The sequence below is a fragment of the Tympanuchus pallidicinctus genome, unplaced genomic scaffold (assembly GCF_026119805.1).
Source record: "Tympanuchus pallidicinctus isolate F22 unplaced genomic scaffold, pur_lepc_1.0 scaffold8, whole genome shotgun sequence".
Classification (NCBI taxonomy): domain Eukaryota; kingdom Metazoa; phylum Chordata; class Aves; order Galliformes; family Phasianidae; genus Tympanuchus; species Tympanuchus pallidicinctus.
In genome coordinates this window covers 32,944,118-32,965,503 of record NW_026294802.1, presented here as the reverse complement: position 1 = coordinate 32,965,503, position 21,386 = coordinate 32,944,118, and the positions used below count along the sequence as shown (strand labels likewise).

The following is a 21,386-nucleotide window of genomic DNA, read 5'->3' as shown; positions in this document are numbered from 1 at the left end:
GATGAGCCAATCAACAGCAGCTACACCCCAACAACTCCCTTTGACAAACTTGCGTCAGCTTTTTAAAAAAAAAAAGTGGTCAAAAAAAAAAAAAGTGAATCAGTTTATTGGAGCACACTGAGGGCAAACATCTCCCTTCCGGAGCTATTTGCTCTCAGAGCTTAGCGCTGTTACAAAACGTGTATCTGCAGAATGCTTCACCCATGCTTGATGGTGCTTTCATTTGACAATCTTGAGTTTTGAGTGACCAGCGTGGATTAAACTTACCGTAGCACGATAGTGATAAGCCTTGAAAATGGCATCTGGGCTCCCACATGGCTCTTATCTCTATGGTGCAGAGACACATGTTGAGATGGCAGCGAGGTGTGCACTGCAGGGCTGGGTCGGAAGTGTGTGACTGCAGCCAGGTGCCTGACCTGTGCCTTAGTTTCGCAGCTGAAATATTTACCATGATAGCAATTGCAGAGGCATATGTCAAGTGTTATTCATTTAACTGCAGTATAGACGTGTGGAGTAGTAATTTCGCTGTCTGCGATGAGTCTTTTCTATTTCAGAATTTACTACCTTTTATCCAATTACATAATGACCATAATTAAAAAAAAAAGCAAACAAAAAAGCACCTCTTTTCTTCCTTACCTCCTTTCCTCCCTCTCATGCAGGCTCTGTGAAAAAGCCCTCAGCCTGACACCCCTGGGAAGGTGGGAAGGCCGGGATGACATTGAGTCTCTGTGGAGCAGATCAAGTTAGCTCTGGGGGGGGGTGAAGCCTGGAGGGACTGGCACTTCTGTCTGGGTGCTTTTCCATGCTGTGTTTCTCCCTGAGCCATTGCTGATCTGTTGGAACTACAGCTGCTCTGCACCTTCTGGTTGTCTTTTCCTGGGTATCACCATCCCTGTAAAGCATGGAGGAGCAGGATTCCTTCCAGCTTCCTGCCATTGCTGGCTGTGGTGCGTTGTTTCATGTTCTTTCCTCCAAAAACATCTGACTACTGACATAGCCCCAGACAAATAGTTTAACAAAAATAAACTATGTCTCCTTCAGTTCTGCATTCCCATGAAAATGGGATTGCTTCTGAGGGCTGTCGGATTGCAAGATGCCAAAAGCAGATATTAGGAGGCAAATGGTTTACAGCCAGAGGTCCTATCTTGCCTTGAATTGTGTGCACAGTTGGAAAAATGGGCCAAATTCTGGACTTAAACTTGCTGAGCGGTCTTTGAGCCTCAAAGCTGCCTGTATTTTCCATTGCAGCAACTGGCCTAATGAGGGAAACAGGCTTTCCCTATGAAGCATGTGGCATAGAATAGGTGTTCTTAATGAATTAAAGCAGTTCTTAGATGGACACCAAAGTGTTTATACCTTTGTCACGATGAGTGGGGCTGTGATATGGGCTGGGGGGCCCCGCTTTCATGTCTGTTTGCTTTGCATGCTTGACAGGGGTGTGGGTATGGACAGTTTTCTCCCCATGCTGTTGTTCACGTGAGTGCCTCATGTAATGAAGGGGAGAGAAAAACATTTCTTTGAACAAATGAAAATAAGATTGTAAACCATAAGGCAAACAGCGGGGAGATCTGGGGATAGTTGTACTAACAAATCAGCAGCAGCTGTGAAAATTACTGTGGATACATTTTTTGAGCATGATTAAAAAAATAATAATCAAGACTAGAGTTCATTTCCTTTTCAAATACAACAGATATCAGTACTTCAGTACCTCTGTCTAACATCCACTTGTGTGGCAGTTTCCTCGTTAGTCACATCAGGGTGCTTGGGTAGATGTGAAGGGATGGAGCTATCAAGACAACTGGTACACAGGAGTGCTCCTGCTGCAGCACAGCACATGATACCCCAAAGATGCCAGGAACCATAGGCCGTAGGGAAGGTAGGACTGGAACAAACAAACTTCCTGCTTGTCAGCAACCTGGCATCCAACCTGAACTTGAACACCTCCAGGGACAGGGCATCCACAAACTCTCTGGGGCCCTGGAGCATGTCCAAAGAAGGGCAATGAAGCTGGTGAGGGGTCTGGAGCACAGGTCTTGTGAGAAATGGCTGAGGGAACTGGGATTGTTTAGACTAGAGAAGAGGACACTCAGGGTTGACCTTATTACTCTCTACAACTACCTGAAAGGAGGTTGTGGTGAGTTGGGGGTCAGCCTCCACTCCCACGTAATAGGACTAGAGAGAATGGCCTCAAGTTGTGCCAGGGGAGATTCAGGCTAAATGAGGAAAAATTTCTTCTCTGAAAGATCGTTTAGATGTTGGAGTGGGCTGCCCACGGAGGTGGTGATGTCACTGTCCCTGGAGGTGTTCAGGAAATTCTTACACGTACTGAGAGATGCAGTTTAGTGTGGAAATTTTGGTGGTAGATGGACAATTGGACTGGATCTTGGAAGTCTTTTCCAGCCTTGATGATTCTATGATTCTATAGGACAAAGTTTTTTATAGGTAGGTAATGCAAATTGCTCAGGGATGCTGCAAAATTGCAGTCACTGGGAGTTTTCAAGATTTTGCAAGGATAAACCATGTCTGAGCTGACCTGGTGTTTGTGACAGCTCTGCTTTGTGGAGGCATCTGGACCAGCTGTCCTCCACAGGTTTCTCCCAGCTGACATTGTGATAAATCTGTGAAGCTGTATAAGAAAACAAGCAGAAATGTAAAGATGTTGAAGATGCCTTCAATACTACCAATGATGGTAGTGTGATTAAGTGTGCCATGGCCAGAGATTAGGCAAACAATGTATCATGCATCACAAGCAGGTTAAAAAAGGAAAGACCTAATGAGGAACTCAGTAGTCTATTGATTACTTGAGATTTTCTGTAGAAAGTATTAAAACTTTTGGCATAAGACGTCTTTTCATCTTCACACATACACTAAACGCACAGCCACCCACACACAGGTGAAAGTGTTCATTTAAAATATCAGTATTCAAAAATTTTGCAAAAAAAACCCCAGGATAGTTGGCAAATGCATTAATATTTTTTTGTATCAGAATTACTAGTATGTTCTGAAAGAAGGTTGCAATGTCCTATTTTTCACTTCCAAACACATAATTTCTTCTTATCCACATGTTTAACCCAATCTCTCTGGTATAATGAGCTTCATAGGACAAGTATGAAAGCTGCATTTGCAATTGCCTGTGGTAAACTAGGGAAGAGCTAAAGTAGGCTGTTTAATAAAACTTGAGTGATTTGTTTTAATAAATAGAATTTCAGAATGATGGCTATAATTTATAATATATTAATCAGTTTATTATTGTGCTTTGTGACAATGTTCTTATCACATTCAACATGATTATGGATGACACAGAATATTTAGTCTGGGACATTACACATCTCCCTGTTGTAATGATTCCTGCCAATGCAGAGTGCAAGTATTTATTAATATCCAATATTTTTAAATAGAAGATAAAGAGGGAGAGATTCCAGACACTTTTGTTCCCTGACAAAAGACTTCACTACAGTGGTTGACCAAGGACAAAATTTGTCTTAAGGTATGTATAAGCACAACGGAGGGATACAGGAACTTCTTAGTCAATGATTCAGCCCACCTAGAAGGGGTTTATGGTCACAAGCCAGTGTGATACTTGACTGATACACTTCAGTCAGGTGCTTAAAGGTTGATGGTATGAGCCTGAGCTTTGTGCAAGGTATAGATATTACTTATACTATATACATGAGGGTCTGACCATGCAAAATATGTGTTGACTTATTTCTATTTGAATGATACTAGGAATATACAAATACATCCTCTCTAATTTTTTTGCCCCACGTCTTCTTGTTGTTCCACACCCTCACAAAAATGATGACTTCAGTAGTGTCAATCCCCCCTAAATTATTTTCATAGCATATTTGGGAACATCATGCTCTGTCTGGAAATTATTATTGGCTTTGAGACTTATCTGAGTGAAGACAGGGGCTACCTAGAGATTTTCACTGTATACTTGTCTCTGTTGTTTGCTCTGAAAGTGTCCATGTGTGCTAGAAAGAACATACTGTCCATTCTCTGCATGGAGAGAGAGCAAACAAAGCTGCAGAGCAGAGGAATGATGAATTCATTTAATGAATAGCCACTGCTGGATACCATCATGATTTTGTGTGTTTTTTACATATAACATCTCACTGAGAAATTTTTCAGTGTAGGATCCAAATGGCCTATTCCCTTACCATACTGGTATATTTAAAAAGCGTTAGCATCCTGATCTATCTACTGTGCACTGCAGTTTCTCTCTTTGCACTGTGCCATTCACTTAGTGTAGAGAACTGCCTTTTAAGGCTCCTGACAGAATGCCTGTGCTTTCTCTTAGCGGCTGCCACATTATACTTAGTTTGATATTTTGGTCTTTGTGCACATCTAAGGTGCCTAATTTTACAGCTGCTGGATTGACCTCTGCGTCCTGAAGTCTTAACCATAAGCAACTCAGCTCAGATGGGAAATTCTTCACCCAGGCAGTCCCCAGTCCAAGCTGTCATCTCCTGTGGAGACCCTTCAGATCTGAGCTTGCCTGATTCCTGCCCCTCTTCTCTGGGTCCCAAAAGGATTTGTCCCATTGCATGAGCAGAGATGTCCACTGTAACTTGCATCCACAGTTCTCTACCATGAGGTAAACATACTTTCATCCACACAGGATTGTGGAGAGCTCGTCATTTTTCATTTAACAACAAACATATGTGCAGTTTTGCTCGTGTTGACTCATCTGGGGAAACCTATATTTGTTTGATAATGTAAAGCTTTCAAATGCCTCTATATGTGCTAGCATGGTGTACCAGGGCAGGAGAGCTGGCCACCATCACTCCTCAATTCAGGATCACAGGCTGAAAAGCAGGAAGAGTTCTCATGAAGCTGCAATATGGTCTGGGTTGTATTAGATTGCAGCCAGCAGGTCAAGGAAAAAGAAGAGATTATTCTGTTCTATCTGGAACTTCTGAAAATATGTCTCAGTTCTGGGCCTCCCAGTTCAAGAAAGATGTTGGCAAACTGGAAGGAAGTGTACCAGGATGGTGGTGGACTGCAGGGCCTGCAAAGAGATGCTGAAGGAACTATGCTTGTTCAGCTTGAAGAAGTCTGTATTAATCCTATCTAAACCACTTCACAGGGATATGGGGAAGACAGAGTCAGGCTGTCCATGGAGTCAAAGAGGTACTAACACAGAAAGTTTATACTAGGATTAGCAATACGTGGGTTGTTTCTGACTGTGACCTCAAGCATATGTTATAGCTCCCAAGGAGAGGTAAGGAAAAGAAGCAGGCAAAGCCATAGGGCACAACTTTTATCAGACAAGTGACTTAGTTGGAAAAAAATGAGGAAGTCCATTCTAACAGGCATTTGTCTAGTCTTTCTTTGAACGTGTTTGTATTTACCGTGGTTTAGCTGCTTATGTTTCAGTAGATGTAACATTAGGACTCAACAAGCTTTATAAAACACATGAAAAGAAGCCACCAATAACTTAATTTCAACAGGCACATTTAGGGTCCTATGACTAGATTTCTTTTTATTAAAGTAACAACATATTCATTAAATGAGATGAGATTAAAATCAGTTAACGAAAACAATCAGAATTCCCTTTTATTAGCTGACTCTGCAGGAGAGCAATATAGTTATTTGTACTGTCTGAGCAGCATATAACACTTTGTGCAACTAAATGATGTTACTTAGACCCTGGAAGCAGTCAGCTCTTTACAATAAATCAGGATGGGGTATCACTCTTAAAAAAGATTATATTTACATAGATCACTCCAAAAGTAATGCCTGCTATTTATTTCTATGGAAAATACGAACTGTCAATGTATCTGCCTGAAAATAAACATGCAGACAAATTCTCATCACCTCAGAATAAGATGTCTCTATGTCCTTCATGGATCTAATTCACCTGAAAAACAAGTAATGTAGTGCATCCGTTTCACTTGAACATTGTAGAGATAAGTATCTCCAAGGTTAAGATGCAAAGTAGTGTACAGGTCCTCAAGGAAAACTGGCTGTCATTTATCCACTGCTATTTAATGAATGAGATATAGTAAAGGCAAATTAAAAAGATCAAAATATAAAAAGGGTTAAAGAGATCAGAAACATACTCTGTATGAAACATTTTGGTTTTTACTTTTTTTTTTTCTGTTAGAACTTCATATCCAGAAAAGCTTTGTCTCTGTCAGTACCACATACTTCTATTGATAGTGTTCCTTACCCCATGGTAGTCAATTTTTTGTAATGCTTTATTAGTTTATATAAAAAACAATAAGTAAAATCACCAGAAGACTTACAACACTGATTCATGTTATTGTTATTGCTCATTATTATCATTTGTCATATGAGACAATGCCTGGCTTTGCATTTTTCCCCCTTTAAAAAGAGAAATCTGGCTCAGCTCTGAAGGCTCTAAACTGTTTTTTATACCAGCTGAAAGATGTTTATTACATTGTCATGTTTTCATATCCCTCCTGCTACCTTGTGAAGAACATACTTTTGCTCTGACCTAAGTGTGAAAATTCTGCAAGGTTTTGCTCTCTCTGATCAAGCCATCCATCCAGTGAGCTCAGCAGCATCATGTGATGACACTCAGTATCTGACCCAGCAGATTGTCCTCTACCTTTCAGTGCTGCACCTAAGCATGAGAGGCTCTGCATGGGGAAAGTTTAATTCCAACTTTGAGTCCTCATTCATGAAATTTCCTGAGTTTTGAGCTCTATTCTTTACTAAAAAATTGAATTACAAATAGTTCAATATTGCCTATCTTTATAGTTGTTAGCACAGTAGCATTTGATCAAGGAGACAAGTTGTAGGAGACATATGCAATAGCTAAAAATAACAACAATAGAGTAACAGTAATGACATCCCTACTTCCATATTGCAGCTGCAGTGAATATGTGCAGAACCTTGGCTGAGAGACTTTCCAGGCACTTAGGAGAGCATTTTGGACTCCTGTGCCTTGCTGACTCCACAGGTTGATGGCAAGAACGTTGCCACGTGTCTTCCTGAATACAAATAGAAATCAAAGAAAGTTCACCTTATGAGAACTTATACTCTGTGACTGTGGTCTGTATCTGAAAGCCTAACAAGCTCTGCCTTTTGTACCCAGCATCTGGAGATGTGCATGTTTCCTCTGAGTTCTGCATCTTGGTCTGACAAATTGCTTTGCCTTCTCCTAACAATCCTGTGCTGTCGGGACTGTCTATGACTGGATAACCAGTGGGATGTAGTTAAAAATACACTTCAGTGTCGTTATGGCATGAAAACCTCTCAGATAGTCTGCCTGGCTTTGCAGTGATGTCAATATTTATTGCCACTGTCACAGACCCATGAAGATTACACAGTCTTGGTGACGATGTTGCACTTGTGGTTCATGTAGGGTTATATAAAACACTCTCCTTCTGCTTTTGAATATGAGTGAAATTGCATCATAACTGGTGCCAGCAAGTCGGGTTTTTCAGTCACTCAAAATACTGTTTGGAAAGGAAGGGAACTTGTGACAGACATATCTGATCACCTGCTTCCTGCTCCACAGACCCTGCTGGGTATGGTCCTCAGAGGGGCCATTCTAATGCTGTAGTCCCACAGCTCCCTTGAGTCAACATAGGCAAATGCTGATGCTAAAAAAGGCAGTGCCAGCTTCCCACAGACCCAATCACAGTTTTTACTTTCTTTGTTTCCCCAGGGACTGCAAATAGCCATAAATACATATGAGAGGAAAAAAAGAGCACAGTTTTAGCCCATCGCATAGCCTTGTTCCCCCTCATTATGTGAATGCACAAACATCTGGAAGAAGGGAGAGAGAAATGCCAGGGGCAGTAAATAGGCACAGGTGAAGACTGAAAGGTAAGCCAGCACTACTCTTTCCAATTTAAACTGAATGTGGAAGTCAGAAGAGCCCTTGTATTATGTTCTCTCAGGGTGGTTGTGCAAAAGCAGGAGGCAGATGTCCCTGGTTCATTACACCCATGTTAGGGATACAGGATGAAACCAAATTTCAGCCTCCAGAATAATGCTGTCAGAAATACTTAAGCTAGTCTAAACATAGCTGATGTGCCCTTCACTTACAAAGTGCTTCACGTTACCCACAGTGATGTCTAAAATCAAGTACTGATAATTTCAAATGACCTTATATATATACATATATATATTTGTATATATATGTACATATATATACAAATAACCTTGTCAAGTTGCTCTTTTAAATCAAAATAATTCTCATCTTAAAAAAAAAAAAAGAAAATCTCTTGCTTTACAAAAAGTTTTTATGCTTCAGAAAATGATATTGAGAATAATTTTCTTAACAGTGATCTTGTAACAGCACTATGTACAACAACTAGTTCAAAAAAATTCTTTGACTGAACTACAATATTTTGGCACTGTGACTAATGGAGTTCACTGCCTTTTCAATTAATGAAAGTTTGATTCTTTTAGCAATTTCACTATGATTAGATCACAGCAAGAACCTTTTCCATTCCTCATCCCTCTCACTGTTATCAAAACGCTTTTATTGTTGGCTTTTAGCCTGCCTTTAACTGTAAAGTAAAAGTTTATCAAAATTCTTGCTGAGAACAACTCTGAGAAAAATTGATTTTATCAGTGGCAAAACTTTGCTGATACAGGCAAATCCAAGAACTAATACTACTAACCACTGAATCATCACCACCACCACAACCACCTCATGCTTTTGGCTTTATTTTAAGGACTGTGATTGTGGTTTTTCAAGGACTAGTAAGAGTTAATATCAAAAATTGGGACAAAAATGTAATTGTTTATGACAAAATATTAGAAAATAGCCTGAAGAATCTTTTCACAGCCCAAGTAATCAACCTTCTACATCAAGATGGGATAATTGTCAATCAAGCTTTCAGTTCGAAAACAGCTGCTAAAAATCAGAGAGAAGAAAAGCCAGGCACTTCACTGCAGTTTAAGCACTGAGCTCAGAAAGAGAGTACAGTATTACTGGCAGTAGTTGAGAACCTGTAATAACTTTGTGCAGTTATAAAAGCAATCAGGAAATAAGTCTGTTTTGGGAAGTTTTGTTTTATGGAAGCTGAAAATGTGTGTATTCATCTTACTGGTTAAAATGGTACTTGATGAGAAAAAGAGAGAAAAATGAGTCTTTCTCTCTCTCTCTCTCTTTTTTTTTTTTTTTAATTTATTGAAGGAAAAAGGCAGTTCTTGATTTCCAATGGCAATTAACATTTCTTTTAATCAAATCTTATTAGTAAAAGCCTTTTCCAGGCTTAGTAGACTGAATAAACTTGGCTCAGAAGTGTATGAGCGCACTGCAGTGATGCTCACCATTTCAGCATATATCTATATTTTTTTACTTTGCACATGTCTACTGGTTGTAATTTAGAATTACAAATACATATATATGAGTACTGATAGAGCACAGATGTGTTTCTATATTGCTTTTGTGAACTGTCACCAGTAGTTTATATGTCTTTTTTTTTCCTCCTAGGTTAATATGTGTCTAGTAGAAGTTTTGTAATCTACTCTGAGTACTTACTGTTAAGCAGAATTTGAATAAAAATCTGGAAACCAACAGTTATCACAAGAAAATAATTTTTACTTTTATGTGCTGCGCTTTCATACACCATTATCGTTTCTTATATCATTGTGTAATTTTGCTCAAATATTGATTAGTAATTTCGTAAATCTGAAAAACACAATTCCCAGGTGATGACCATGACCCTAGAAAAAGTTTTGAGAAAACAACCTCATTACGAGACGTACCTTGCAATAGATGTTTGTTTAAGTGGAAATCCACCAGAGCAGCTGCCCAGTGCAACGGTACATATTTGCTTCTGAATCCTTTCTCAAAGGCACTATTTAAACATGTTGATGAACTGGGCTGGATTTATCCCCACCTCCATTCCAGCAAAACAAGGAGACTCAGAAGATAAAATTTGTTTTGTTATTGCAAGTAGTGCTCCGTGGTAAGTGAGAAATTTGTTTTCTATGATTCTATTGAAATAGGAATGTGAAAAGTTTCCATATTCCTGTACAGATGCAATGTCTGTGTGTACTGCTGCTAAGTCACATTTAAATTTGAAAATGAATGTACTTCTATTTCTAGAATTGTTTGTATATAGAGATCCTACTTGTCCATATTTGGCTTGGTGTTAAAGATCTGGCTACTCTAGCTTCCCCATTTTGGAAAGAAGGAAATAAGAATTACTGTGTAGAGAATATCATTTCAATTCAAGATATACAACTTGTTTCAGATCTGGTTATGATTTTTAAACTGTGAATAAGTGACATTAATACTGAGAATTTTATGATGTGTACAGCTGTACTAGCCATCACTTAACTACACATAGCATTCTTAGCAGTAACTTGTAATAACTGAAAATTTTCAGTCACCCCCGTTCTGGACTTAGTTCAGCACTGTGACCTAGAGGGGAAAGTTTGCATCTCCTGAGCCAGTCACACTTTACACTTCCTTTCTGGGCTCTGTTTTAGCTTTTCTTCTGCCAATGTCTGCAAGGGAATCATTTCAGCCTGTCAGCACCTGACTTTAATTAGCTGGAGAAGTTTCTCATTCTTGGAGCTACTTTCTGCAGCAATTCTAGAAATTCCACAGAAAGGAGTCAGGATTGAGAAAAAGGCAGACCATGAATACATGATGGCGAGGTGGTGTCATTCCTCCTTCCCTCCACCCCTGGCCAAAGATGTAAGTTGTCAGGAGGGGCTGCGTCCAATGTCTCTTCTACTGCTGTTGGCAGCGTTTATGCATGTGACCAACTTCACTTTTGCATGGAAGAAGATTAGAGCTCACAAAATGGTACGTTAAGTGCCACAAAAACAAAACAGCTCAGGGCAGAGATGATGTTTTTATAATAAAATAGAAACAGAGTACAAGATGAATCATGTTGTTAAGATGTGTGAGAGTTCTTTGACACCTGTATCAAACCAAACTGGAAGTGTCCATCAGCTGCTTACTTTTTAATTTGCTTTGTGTCTTCACCTACACTGTCATTGGAGAGCAAATTGTGAAGTAGAAACATGGACTGAATCCTGAAATACTCATTTAAACTAAACTCTTATTACTGGCAAAGGAATGTCTATCTGAGTAACCCATCATACCTTACTGTTTTTACTGCAAAAGCGAAAAAAAATACTGAAAATAAAAACAAAACAAAACAAAACAAAACAAAAAAAACCAAAAAAACCCATATTTCTACTTCATCCAGCAATTTTGTTCTGCTAATCAGAACATTGCATATAAATCTGATTTGAAAGAAGGGTAAAACTATGCCTCTTGACAGGACCTGTGTTGAGGGGTTCAGAACCAAGGGGCTGTTCCTTTAAATTTCAATATTTTCTTTCACATTTTAGCAGAATTTTCTGGTTATTTATTTATTTATTTTTAATTAACTTATGCCTTTTCTGCTTTTTTTTTTCAATGCCTTTAAGATTTATTTCTGAAATATTACTTTTAAATTTTCCAGTGTAATTTCTGGATAAATAAAAGAAAAATACCAGAAAACGGGCTATCGTAGGAATCAGTTGTTCTATCATTAATGTCACAAATTGCTAAAAAAAAAAAAAAAAACAACCAGGAATATTGTGTATTTTTTGATGCGGTGTTATGAAAATGTCTTTAAAAAAATAATAAAAAAAGCACAATACTTTGAGGCAAAATAGACAATTTTTGCAGTTTTTATGTTTTTTAGAGAAACTGGTCATGGTAGTTATGAAATCCAAACCATCAAATGTATCACAGATAGCAATCTTGACTGTTACTGCCTGCAAAACTCACCAATGGCAATGGCGTGATACTTCATGTCCCAATTTTTAGTTCTGGTGATAGAAAAAGTGTAATGATAATTTTCTCCCTATTTCACAATGATTTTGTGAAATTCAGTTAGTGCCTGTAGAATGTTTTGATTGGTTAAAGTCTATGAGTACTTCTATGAATACTCATCTTTTGATTGCATGTCTGAACTTAATCTGCTTAAACTTTCTTAATATATTTCCTAAGAGCATAAATCTTAATTTTTTTACACCTTCCCTCAAAATCTGAATTCTAACCTATAATACAGTCTATCAGCTGATATCTTATAAAGGTCTGTGTGTTCCATGATTTGAAAAAGAATATCACAATATTGCCAAGATAGAGAATCTTCCCCTTCTCTGAACTATACATACGTGGATAATACTGCTGATTTTTTTATATGACTAGTATTATCAGGTTGTGGTTCTGAATTTTTGCTTTCTGGTACTAGCAGTTTATAGCAACAGGCTACAATCGTGTCAAATTATGTACTAAGAGTGTCTGTTGCATGACTTTCAAGATATGGATTCTGTGACCCAATGGTATGCTATAAGATTTGTGGTAAATATGTACGTATGATGTTGAATTTACAGATTTATCTAATTTTCTGTTGTAAGAATAGAGAAGGTAACAACAATAAGTCTTGCAAACCATTGAGGTTCACTAAGAAGTGCTAGATTTATAACAGAAGAAAAGTTATGAAAATGTTTGGTTAACTTCATAGTGATCCATTGTGCCTCGGAAAAGTGGTACATAAAGTAACCAATATCACACTAGAATGACTTTCTAAGAAGAGATCTGGATTTCTCTCCATCTTTTGTAGGTTTTAGACATTATAGCGAACATCTTTGCCATCTCAAGGATATACACAGAATGTTTCTGCTTGATATTTTCTGTGAGGAGACCAGGGAATTGAGGAGAGGTCAGGGAGCTGCTGACCTCTCTACCGGATGATGGAGGTATGCTTATGGAGCACATTTATGCATCACACACATGGTATTTGTTGCTTTTCTCAAGACAGCACAAGGCTACTTTTTTGTAGCCACCTATTGGAAAAACTCATACTTGTCTTATCATGAATGAGATTGGCTGCAGTGCTCTACTCTGCTGGTATTATATGGAGTTTCACCCTTGGGGACTGAAAGCCTTGCCACTAAAGATCACAAGTCCTCTCCTTCTAGTCTTTTTTTCTATAGTTTTATACACACAAGTGAAAGAAAGTGACAAATATGCTGACTCAGTATCAGAGGAATTTCTTGGACATCGATGAATAAGCCTAAAGGGTCACCACCCAAAAACACCATCAAAATTACTTCAAGGATTATTCCTATGACTCCATTTTATATGAACAGACTTTGTTCGTGCTGGGTAACACCCAGCTTCTAAGTCTAGTTAAGGTAATATCTGAAACACATCTGTTGTGGTTTTATGACTTGACCCTTATGAATCAGAGTAAGAACTTTGGTTTTCAGAAACTCTCATTTATTTGATTTATTAGCTTCAATCCCAATGTACTTATATTTTTGCTATTATAATTTGTAAACCACATTTGCTTTCTTCCTCGGATCATTGCTGCTGTTTTTTTTTTCTTTTCCCTTTTGTTCACTTTCCCTGCTTTTTGAGCTGGTGGACTTCTGGGCCTGCTGTCCCTCTGTCACGGACACAGATCTAGAGATAAAACTGTGGCATCCCATTTCTCTCTTTCTGACTTTGGAAGTAAATTCTTAAAAAATATCCTTCCCTTCTTACCAGCTAATGATGCACATTTATGGTCTGTTTGAACTTCTTCATCCAACCTTCCTAACTTATGGGAAGGAGGTGTTTGTTTAGCCTCACTGTTCAGCCAATCCAGTAATCAGTATCCACTCTATACGCTGTCATGAAGTACAGAATAAACTGTTCTACTTAAACTTATACTCTTCATAATGTCAACATACAAACACATATGAAAATTCCTGTATAATTATCTGATTTTACAGGCAAGTTGGAAAAGATTTTTTTGTCTTTTTTGACTTTTCCACCAATGCTTAATCCCTGCATTTCCAAACAAAAATGGATGTGTACCAAAAATAGTTTTGATTCAAAGATAGTTTTGTTTCAAAAACATTGTTAGATATGAGACAATTTTGATGAAAGTAGACATTTCCTACAAAAGTTATTTTAGTTAAACTCATAAAATGGAAACATTTAGTTATTTCAACATACAAATTTATACAAATGCATAACGTAGGAGTTATTCTGACACGCATGGGGGAATCTCAGAGAGAAAAACCTTCTCAGGAAGTTACTTACTATTTTTCAAAGTAAACTATTAGAAAAACAAATACAGGACAAAAAGTTAAACATATTTTATTACTTCCAGCAAAACATTTCTTTCTTCTGTGTTATTCTGGAGACAAACTCAAATGAAATTCCTCAGGAAGAATACACTGGAGTCTACAAGTTAAATTTCTGATGCCATTCAGTTAAATTGAGCCTTTAAATACGTGAACTAAAGACCTGATTCTTCTTTAAACAAAAGTCTCTTTATACCACTCTGACAGTACAGAAGAGCTGTAAAACAAGTAGCACAATGAATGCCTGACTAAATGCCTACTGGCACAGACTGGCACAGTGAAATGAAAATTGACCTCCCCAATTTTTTATAGTATTTTTATAGGTGGAAAATGTTACGAATGTCATGGAAATCACTAACAACAAAAGAATAGAAACAAACTCACTAATTTTTATTTCATTTTTATGACAGAAGATTTCAGAAATTGATGGAAGCTGTGAAAAAATAAAATAGATGAGTGCAAAGTCTTCTATGGATTTTGCCTAGGAATAGTTTTCTTTCTTTTTGGAGAAGTTGCAACATGAAAATAAGTATTTATGATAGAAATGCTGACATAACATTACTAATAGCACCTCTACTAGAGATTGTTACAATGTGTATTTACTCAAGTGCAGCATTAAATAAGAGATGTGAACTCACCATAGCAACTCCTGCCTCACATTGCAGTTATGCTGCTTCTAAGATACGGCAAATGTTTCTGAAGAAATGTACCTGAATTTGAGGTAAACATCTATCAATTTCAAATTATTTTTCAAAATACTTTGCTATACAGTATAACAAAAAGTGATGTAGCTTGGTGTTACATAAATTACTGATTTATGACTGGACTTTGCCTTTTGTTGTCCAATGATTATTGCCTCAAAATGTAATTTTAGGCAGCTGCCCAATCTCTGCGAGCAAAATAGTGGCAAGAGCTCTACTGAGCTTCTCCAGAACGTCCCTATGAATTCTTAACCAGGAGTCTCGTCCTTTTTAGGCCTCCTTCTGGTGTCTCTTCACAAATACTACTGTTCACCACAAGAGATCCAACGGAATTATATGAATTCATCCAAAGTGGGAAATAGGTTTTCTGCTGAACTGTTTTGCAGCTCAATTTTAAATTTACAACTGTTTTCCCTTTATTATCTATTCAGTTTGAATTTTATTCTCTAATATGTGTTTGTATTGTTTGACCTTACTTAGACTGAATTTCCATCCTATACATGAGCAAAATGTCTTGTTTGTTTGCTTGTTTGCTTGTTCATTTAAATGTTTAATCCTTTTAGTGAGTCTCCTATAGCTGATAAAAGCTTTTCCTCTGTTGAGTTTAATTTTGGCACTTTTACTTTGGAGGCCTTTTCTTTAATGCATCCAGTATTACTTGTATCTTAATAAAAGCTTTTAGATTGCTACTGATGTATCACCAACTTCATCTTGACCAAAATTCTTGCTAGCATGCCTGTTTATATGGATCAAAAAAACAAGATTTTCATGATGTCTGGTGGGTTAGCATGGTGGGTTAGCTGCAAGGCAGCTTTTGCAGTCAGTTCTTCCATGTACTTTACCCAACAATCCATAACAGGCTGCTTCTGGAAGGAGAACTAAGTGATCACAACTGCTTTAATCTTTTTTTGATATCAATCAACTGTAATTTCTCTTCCCAGATCTCACTTGTACAGGGGATCACACATTTTCTCACATCATCTAAGATTGATTAAGAAGATTAATAATATTCTTTTTTTTTTTTTTTCTTCTTCTCTTTTTCTTTCTCCTGCATTTATTTCTGTAGGTTCTTCTGTTACTGCTGGCGAGTTTTCCTGGGAGACACATGAAACATCTTTAATCAGTTGGTTATGTGCTCAAGGGCTAAAGGCTTCTTTCCCCTCTGTATCTAGCCCATGGGGACTAAGTGGAAGAGGAGACAGAGGAGATTGCTAGTTCTACTAAGTTACTACTCATATAAAGGCTTATCTGGTTATCTTTTCTTGCTTCTTCTTCTAAGACTACTTTAGCCTCCTTGCACTAAAAAAACTAACTAATTTGTAGTGAACAGGATATCTGAAGACATCTACTCTTTTTCTGGAGAAAAGATTACACAGGGTGTTGTTCAAAATAGTGGCTCACAATGGATACAAAAATGCTTCGCATTTGTGATTGTTGATGGCCAACATGGCCAACACAGTAAGATGAACCATAATGTACCTAGATGCCAATTGTCAATAGAAACACTGTACATTATAGAACATTATACCTACAGATTTCTTCTACAGAATATCACAAAACTAATAAAAATTAAGAATGTTGCATGAATTGTCTATGGGCTTTACCTCTGAATTTTTATCCAATGTAATCAACAGTAGCACTTGCTTTCTACACTTCATGGAAGAAAGCACTGTACTTCATGAAAAACATCAACAACACCTGGGCACTGCAATATTGCTTCAGCTCCAACGTCAGTTGAAGGCCAAATGAGAGATCTCTGCAACCCCGCAATCTCTGCAATCTCTGCAATCTCTGCAATCTCTGCAAAAGATGTTACTGCAAAATATGTAGGTATCTTCAGTATACTGAAATTTTTCTGAAATGTCCAAGTTCAGAAAAGCAAATACAATATGATCCAGCAGTTATTGTTCAGACGTACTCTAGATTTATGCCCTCTATTTAATATTCTGAACTCTGTGTTAGAAATATTTTGTCTCAGATATTAATAGTGAAAAATCTTGAGCTATGTTAAAACAAATTTGTTAAAATATCAGTTATCAGTCTATGAAGATGTCATAGATGTTTTTGCCAGAAAAAAAATAATGTGAAAATTGAGCAACCATTGTAGTGCTCTGAAACAGCTTCAGTGACAGAGACATAATTAAATAAATCTAAAAAAAAAAAAAAATTAAAACAGATATTAATACGCAAAAGTTCTATATTCTTTAATAATTATTTAAAAGAATTTTACTAAGCAGTATAACCTATTTTTTTGGCAATATTCTCAAAATATAACTTTTAAAGAAACCAGGATCTTCCTAAATGTAGAAGTTATGAAAAGAATTGTTTGAAACAGGCTCAGACACATTACTCTTTAATAATTCCAGTTTCTGGTTTGTCAGATGTGAGGTAGGAGTAAGAATAGGAGTATATGCTTGGATAAAGTGCCCTTGCTATTACTGAGAAATACGTGCCAACAGACACAGATTAGGGTTGAAATGGTGCTGCCCCCAGATTACTGAAATTTATGTCTTTGAATGTACGTTTTTTTCATGCTCAAAGTTGCTTTTTCTGTGCTTAGAAATCATAGACTTGTGCGAACTATCAGACTTCATACATATATATGTATATATATGAATAAGAATGAAAAAGTTTACTATCATGGAATATAGTTTTAATAACTTCCTTATGGCTAAAACTGATTTTTAGCTTAGTGATGAATGTTTATCACTGCCTTATTTTACCAATACCTTTCGATTATTTTGAATTTCTAGACTTCTAATGATTTAGAAAATAGATAAGAACTGTTTAGTGAAGTTTATTTTATTGTCAAAATTCTTGCTCTTATATACCTCAGAAAACAAGTTAAAAGTTTAAACTACTGCTGCATTTCATGAAGCCCTTGCTGCCATACTGGATCTCCCAATCTTTGCCTGTTTGCTAACCAGTGAACTACCCATTATTTTGACACGCTCCTTCATTTGTCCTGAGAATTCATGACATTTCAAAATAGGAAAATTCAGGAAGGTCTTCTCCCATGGCACAGAAATGCAAAAACCTGAAGTATAATGAAAATATTTTTAGTAACAAAATTGGAGATTTAATTAATGGCTCTAAGTGTATATACATACGTGTATATGTATACACACAAAATAAACGAACATATTTCTTCACCAAAGATGCTTAAAAATCTTATGCTGAAATCTCCTCATGAAGCGCATCCACCTCAAATGTAACTTATTTCAATTACAGCACTGTTTCCCTACTGTATTTTCTGTTTTCTTTCTCTCATGGAGCATTATTTATGTTCACAGTAACTGATGATCCACAGCAACAAAAGGGATGATTCCCAGCAATACTATGTGTTCCACGCCCCAGACCCAAGCAGCCTTGACCATGGCTCGTAAGCCTATCTCTCCCCTACCTTAGGACCTGGGTGCTTCTGGTTGTAGCTCAACTCTCCATATGACCCAGAAATCTGCCCTCTGAAGACCCCAGAGGGATGGATGCCTTTCCTCACAGAAGTACTGCACTAAGATGCATTTAACCTCTGATTATTACTGTTAGTGGGTATAACGCTGCTATTCTGATAGAGAAACACCACCGAAGGTTGCCTATGCCAGGATTTACAGTGCACTTTCCAGCTAATTTTCTTTGAGATGCTCATGATGCTCAGTTTTGACTGTGCTGTTGGCCAGCCTAGGGATAATGTAAACCATGTTCCCATGGTCATACAATGTATTGCAGAGCAACCTAGACGTGCCTTAGCTTCCTATCTTCTCCAACCCTCCTTTCCAAGTAATAATACCTCTGCAATTCTGTTTCTGTGGAAAGGGTACCGTTTGTTTCCTTTTTCTCTTTGGTGTCTATTGGATTTGGCATTGTCTCTTATGGTGACATCCCCCACAAGTTAGATACTGAAAACTAGGAATTGTTGGTTGTAGTTCTCAGATGGCTGAAATAATAATGCAAACTGAACTGATTAGAAAATAATAATAATCTAGATTATGATTAAAGATTTAGGTTCATACACTCACTGCAGTTGTAGACATGTAAGTAGTCAATGCTAGTATAGCATAGTATCAATGCTGGCTACGATTTCCCTGTATTGACTTGAGGTCCTTCTGTTTAACAGTCATGGGGGTATATCTGTGCTGTTACTCGTCCTTGTCAACATAAATCAGTAAACCCTCAACAACCCGTATCTAAGTGAGCCAAAGGTTTGCTTATATGGCTATCCAAACAAGTGTGACAGAAGTGTGCCATTTTCTGTAACCAGTGACAGACAGAGGTGGGACATGACCAGCAATGCGCTCGGCTCCCTTTGAATCCATGACCTGAATAGACAAGGTTCTATTTATAACTGGATTTATTAAAAATGAGATTTGGCATGAGCACAGGCTTTTGCTTGGACTTTGATCTCTGATCTGAAGGGGAGGTCTCAGTCTCAACCTCTTCCCCTAATGAAACGGCAGCCACAACAGTGAGCCATGGAAATATCACATCTCACTATTCATATTGGTATAGATATTCATTGGGTACACCATGTCATTAAAAATCAAGTCACATCCCTCTGCCTTATTAACTTTGCATCACAAGAGTTTATTTCTTCTTCACTTTTCTTCCACCTGCTTTACTTCTGATTGAAAGAATCTGTTCCAAATATCATGAAATGTCATTAAAAATTACTGTTTTATACTGCTTAAATTTTTATTTTCCTTAACATCTCATTTCTAGTTTTCTTTTTAAAGAAAAGTTGGTGTCATCTTTGTAAAAATTAAGTGTCAGCATTTATGTGGCTTAGAGAAATACCACAAAACTTCCACTGTTACCTTCTTAGATTTATGGACAAGATGACAATTTTTTTCTCGTTCTGTGTTTTTGTGGTGCTTTCATTTAAAATGTTTGAAAAAGAATGATTATTTCCCTTTTGTGGTAAATATTTCTTTTTGACATCACATAGTAATTCCTTATCAATGGACTTTGAAATTAATGAGCCTTAGAAATGGATATAGTATTGTATAGCTTACTGCTGAGTATAAAATTCATACCAGTCAAGAGAATGGAACACAATGAGTCCTGGACAGATATAGGAAAACAGCTAAACCTGTCCCATTGACTTACTGATACAAATGGTCCATTTTAAATATTGTACTTCAAAGTCATATCTGTCAATTCATATTTCTTCCCCTACTTCTTTTCCTTTAAAATTTTACTTTCAGCTATTTGATTTAAAGGAAAAAAGAGATCAAATTCTCTTCATTTATCTTTTTACTGGAAATATTTTGGATAAGTTCTTTTTGCTCTTGTTTTCCCTGCCCGTGCAGTAATTTTTGCATAGAATATCATTATGGATATATTTTACAATGTAGCAATGGGTAACACAACACAAGCACATCCATTCTCTTAATTAAATGAGCTATAGCTCTTTGGCTGAAGCAAACAATAATATTATTTATAACTCAAATTACATTATATAAAGTGTGCTCTCATCTATAAAGAGATGGCATGGTAGGGTTCTGTGTTTGCTTTATTACTATTTTTTTTCTTCCCAATGAGTTTCTTGTAGACCTTTCTTAATTTACAAATAAAACCATGACTTTCGTGATTACCAGCAATGAAAATTCATCCAGAGATCTTAGATCAAGCTGTGTTTTTTCTGGTTTATGCCAAAATAGACTCCGGTTCACCTCCTCAGCGCTGAGGTGGCTCTTGGAGGGCTGGTGGGAACAAAAAGCAATAACAGTGCTTTTGCCAGTAAAAAGATGAAGTGAACAAATTCTTTCAGAAGTAGGAAGACACCAGTTTTCAAGTCAGCTTTATAGAAAACAGCCGTTGTTTGAAACAAATGCTCATAACAGGGTTGGGTGGAAAGGTCAATTGCTTGATGTTCCTCTGCAGCCTTCCTTCATTTCTTCTCCCTTTTGATCATTCCAGCTCAGCATGCATTCGCAGTGATTCCTGAAGCTAAGCAGCTTGTGGTTTGGTTGCACAGCCTTTTTCCCTGGTGGAAGTGCTGGACTCATGTGTTTCTGCCCTCTCCTAATTGCTGGCATGATTATACTTGTGTTGATACAACTGTGTCTGGGGCTGCTCCATGCATTTGATGGAACTGATTTTTGTGGTAGCTCTTGGGCTCATTGCTTTGAAGCCAAGTCCCCAAGACACATTGGCAATTCTATCTTGCTCACCTTCCATTGGCTTTTCTTCTTGCTTCAGGATTTGTGGGATATCAGGTGAAATCTAGGGAAAGCAGTTTCCCAATTATTTTTCTCAAATCCCAACTGAAGATGGAATTGTGCTCAGTTCTTCTCACTTAGCTGTAAAACCCTCCAAAATTGTATGTTTTTTGTTGTTGTTGTTGTTGCTCGTTGTTTCTTTTCTCTCTCTCTCTTTATTTTATTTTATTTTATTTATTTATTTTATTTTATTTTATTTTTTTTTAAGTTACTCTCCCACATCATAATTGGCAAATTATACTTTTGCTCTGTCTGATGGAAATACCATGCTTTGGAATGATCTATGAAAGCTGAGTTCCGCCATGCTGATGGACTGCCTACCTTCCTTTGGGAACTTGGCATCCCAGTAGGACCCAATGGACCCAATAGGACATCCCAGTGGGACACA

At 37.3% G+C, this 21,386-nt stretch overlaps 1 long non-coding RNA gene across 3 annotated transcripts; it reads left to right on the top strand.

The window, feature by feature from the left end:
• The first annotated feature begins 7,649 nt into the window (after positions 1-7,649).
• Positions 7,650-15,469, top strand: LOC128073171 (uncharacterized). 3 transcript variants are annotated; one of them, XR_008202635.1, is made up of 5 exons: positions 7,650-7,803; positions 9,425-9,902; positions 12,567-12,702; positions 14,745-14,800; positions 15,055-15,469. It is a non-coding gene; the product is annotated as an uncharacterized LOC128073171 (long non-coding RNA). The 3 variants fall into 3 exon arrangements; XR_008202634.1 differs by having other exon boundaries at positions 7,656-7,803; positions 9,643-9,902; XR_008202636.1 differs by having other exon boundaries at positions 7,663-7,803; positions 9,789-9,902.
• Positions 15,470-21,386: the final 5,917 nt, after the last annotated feature.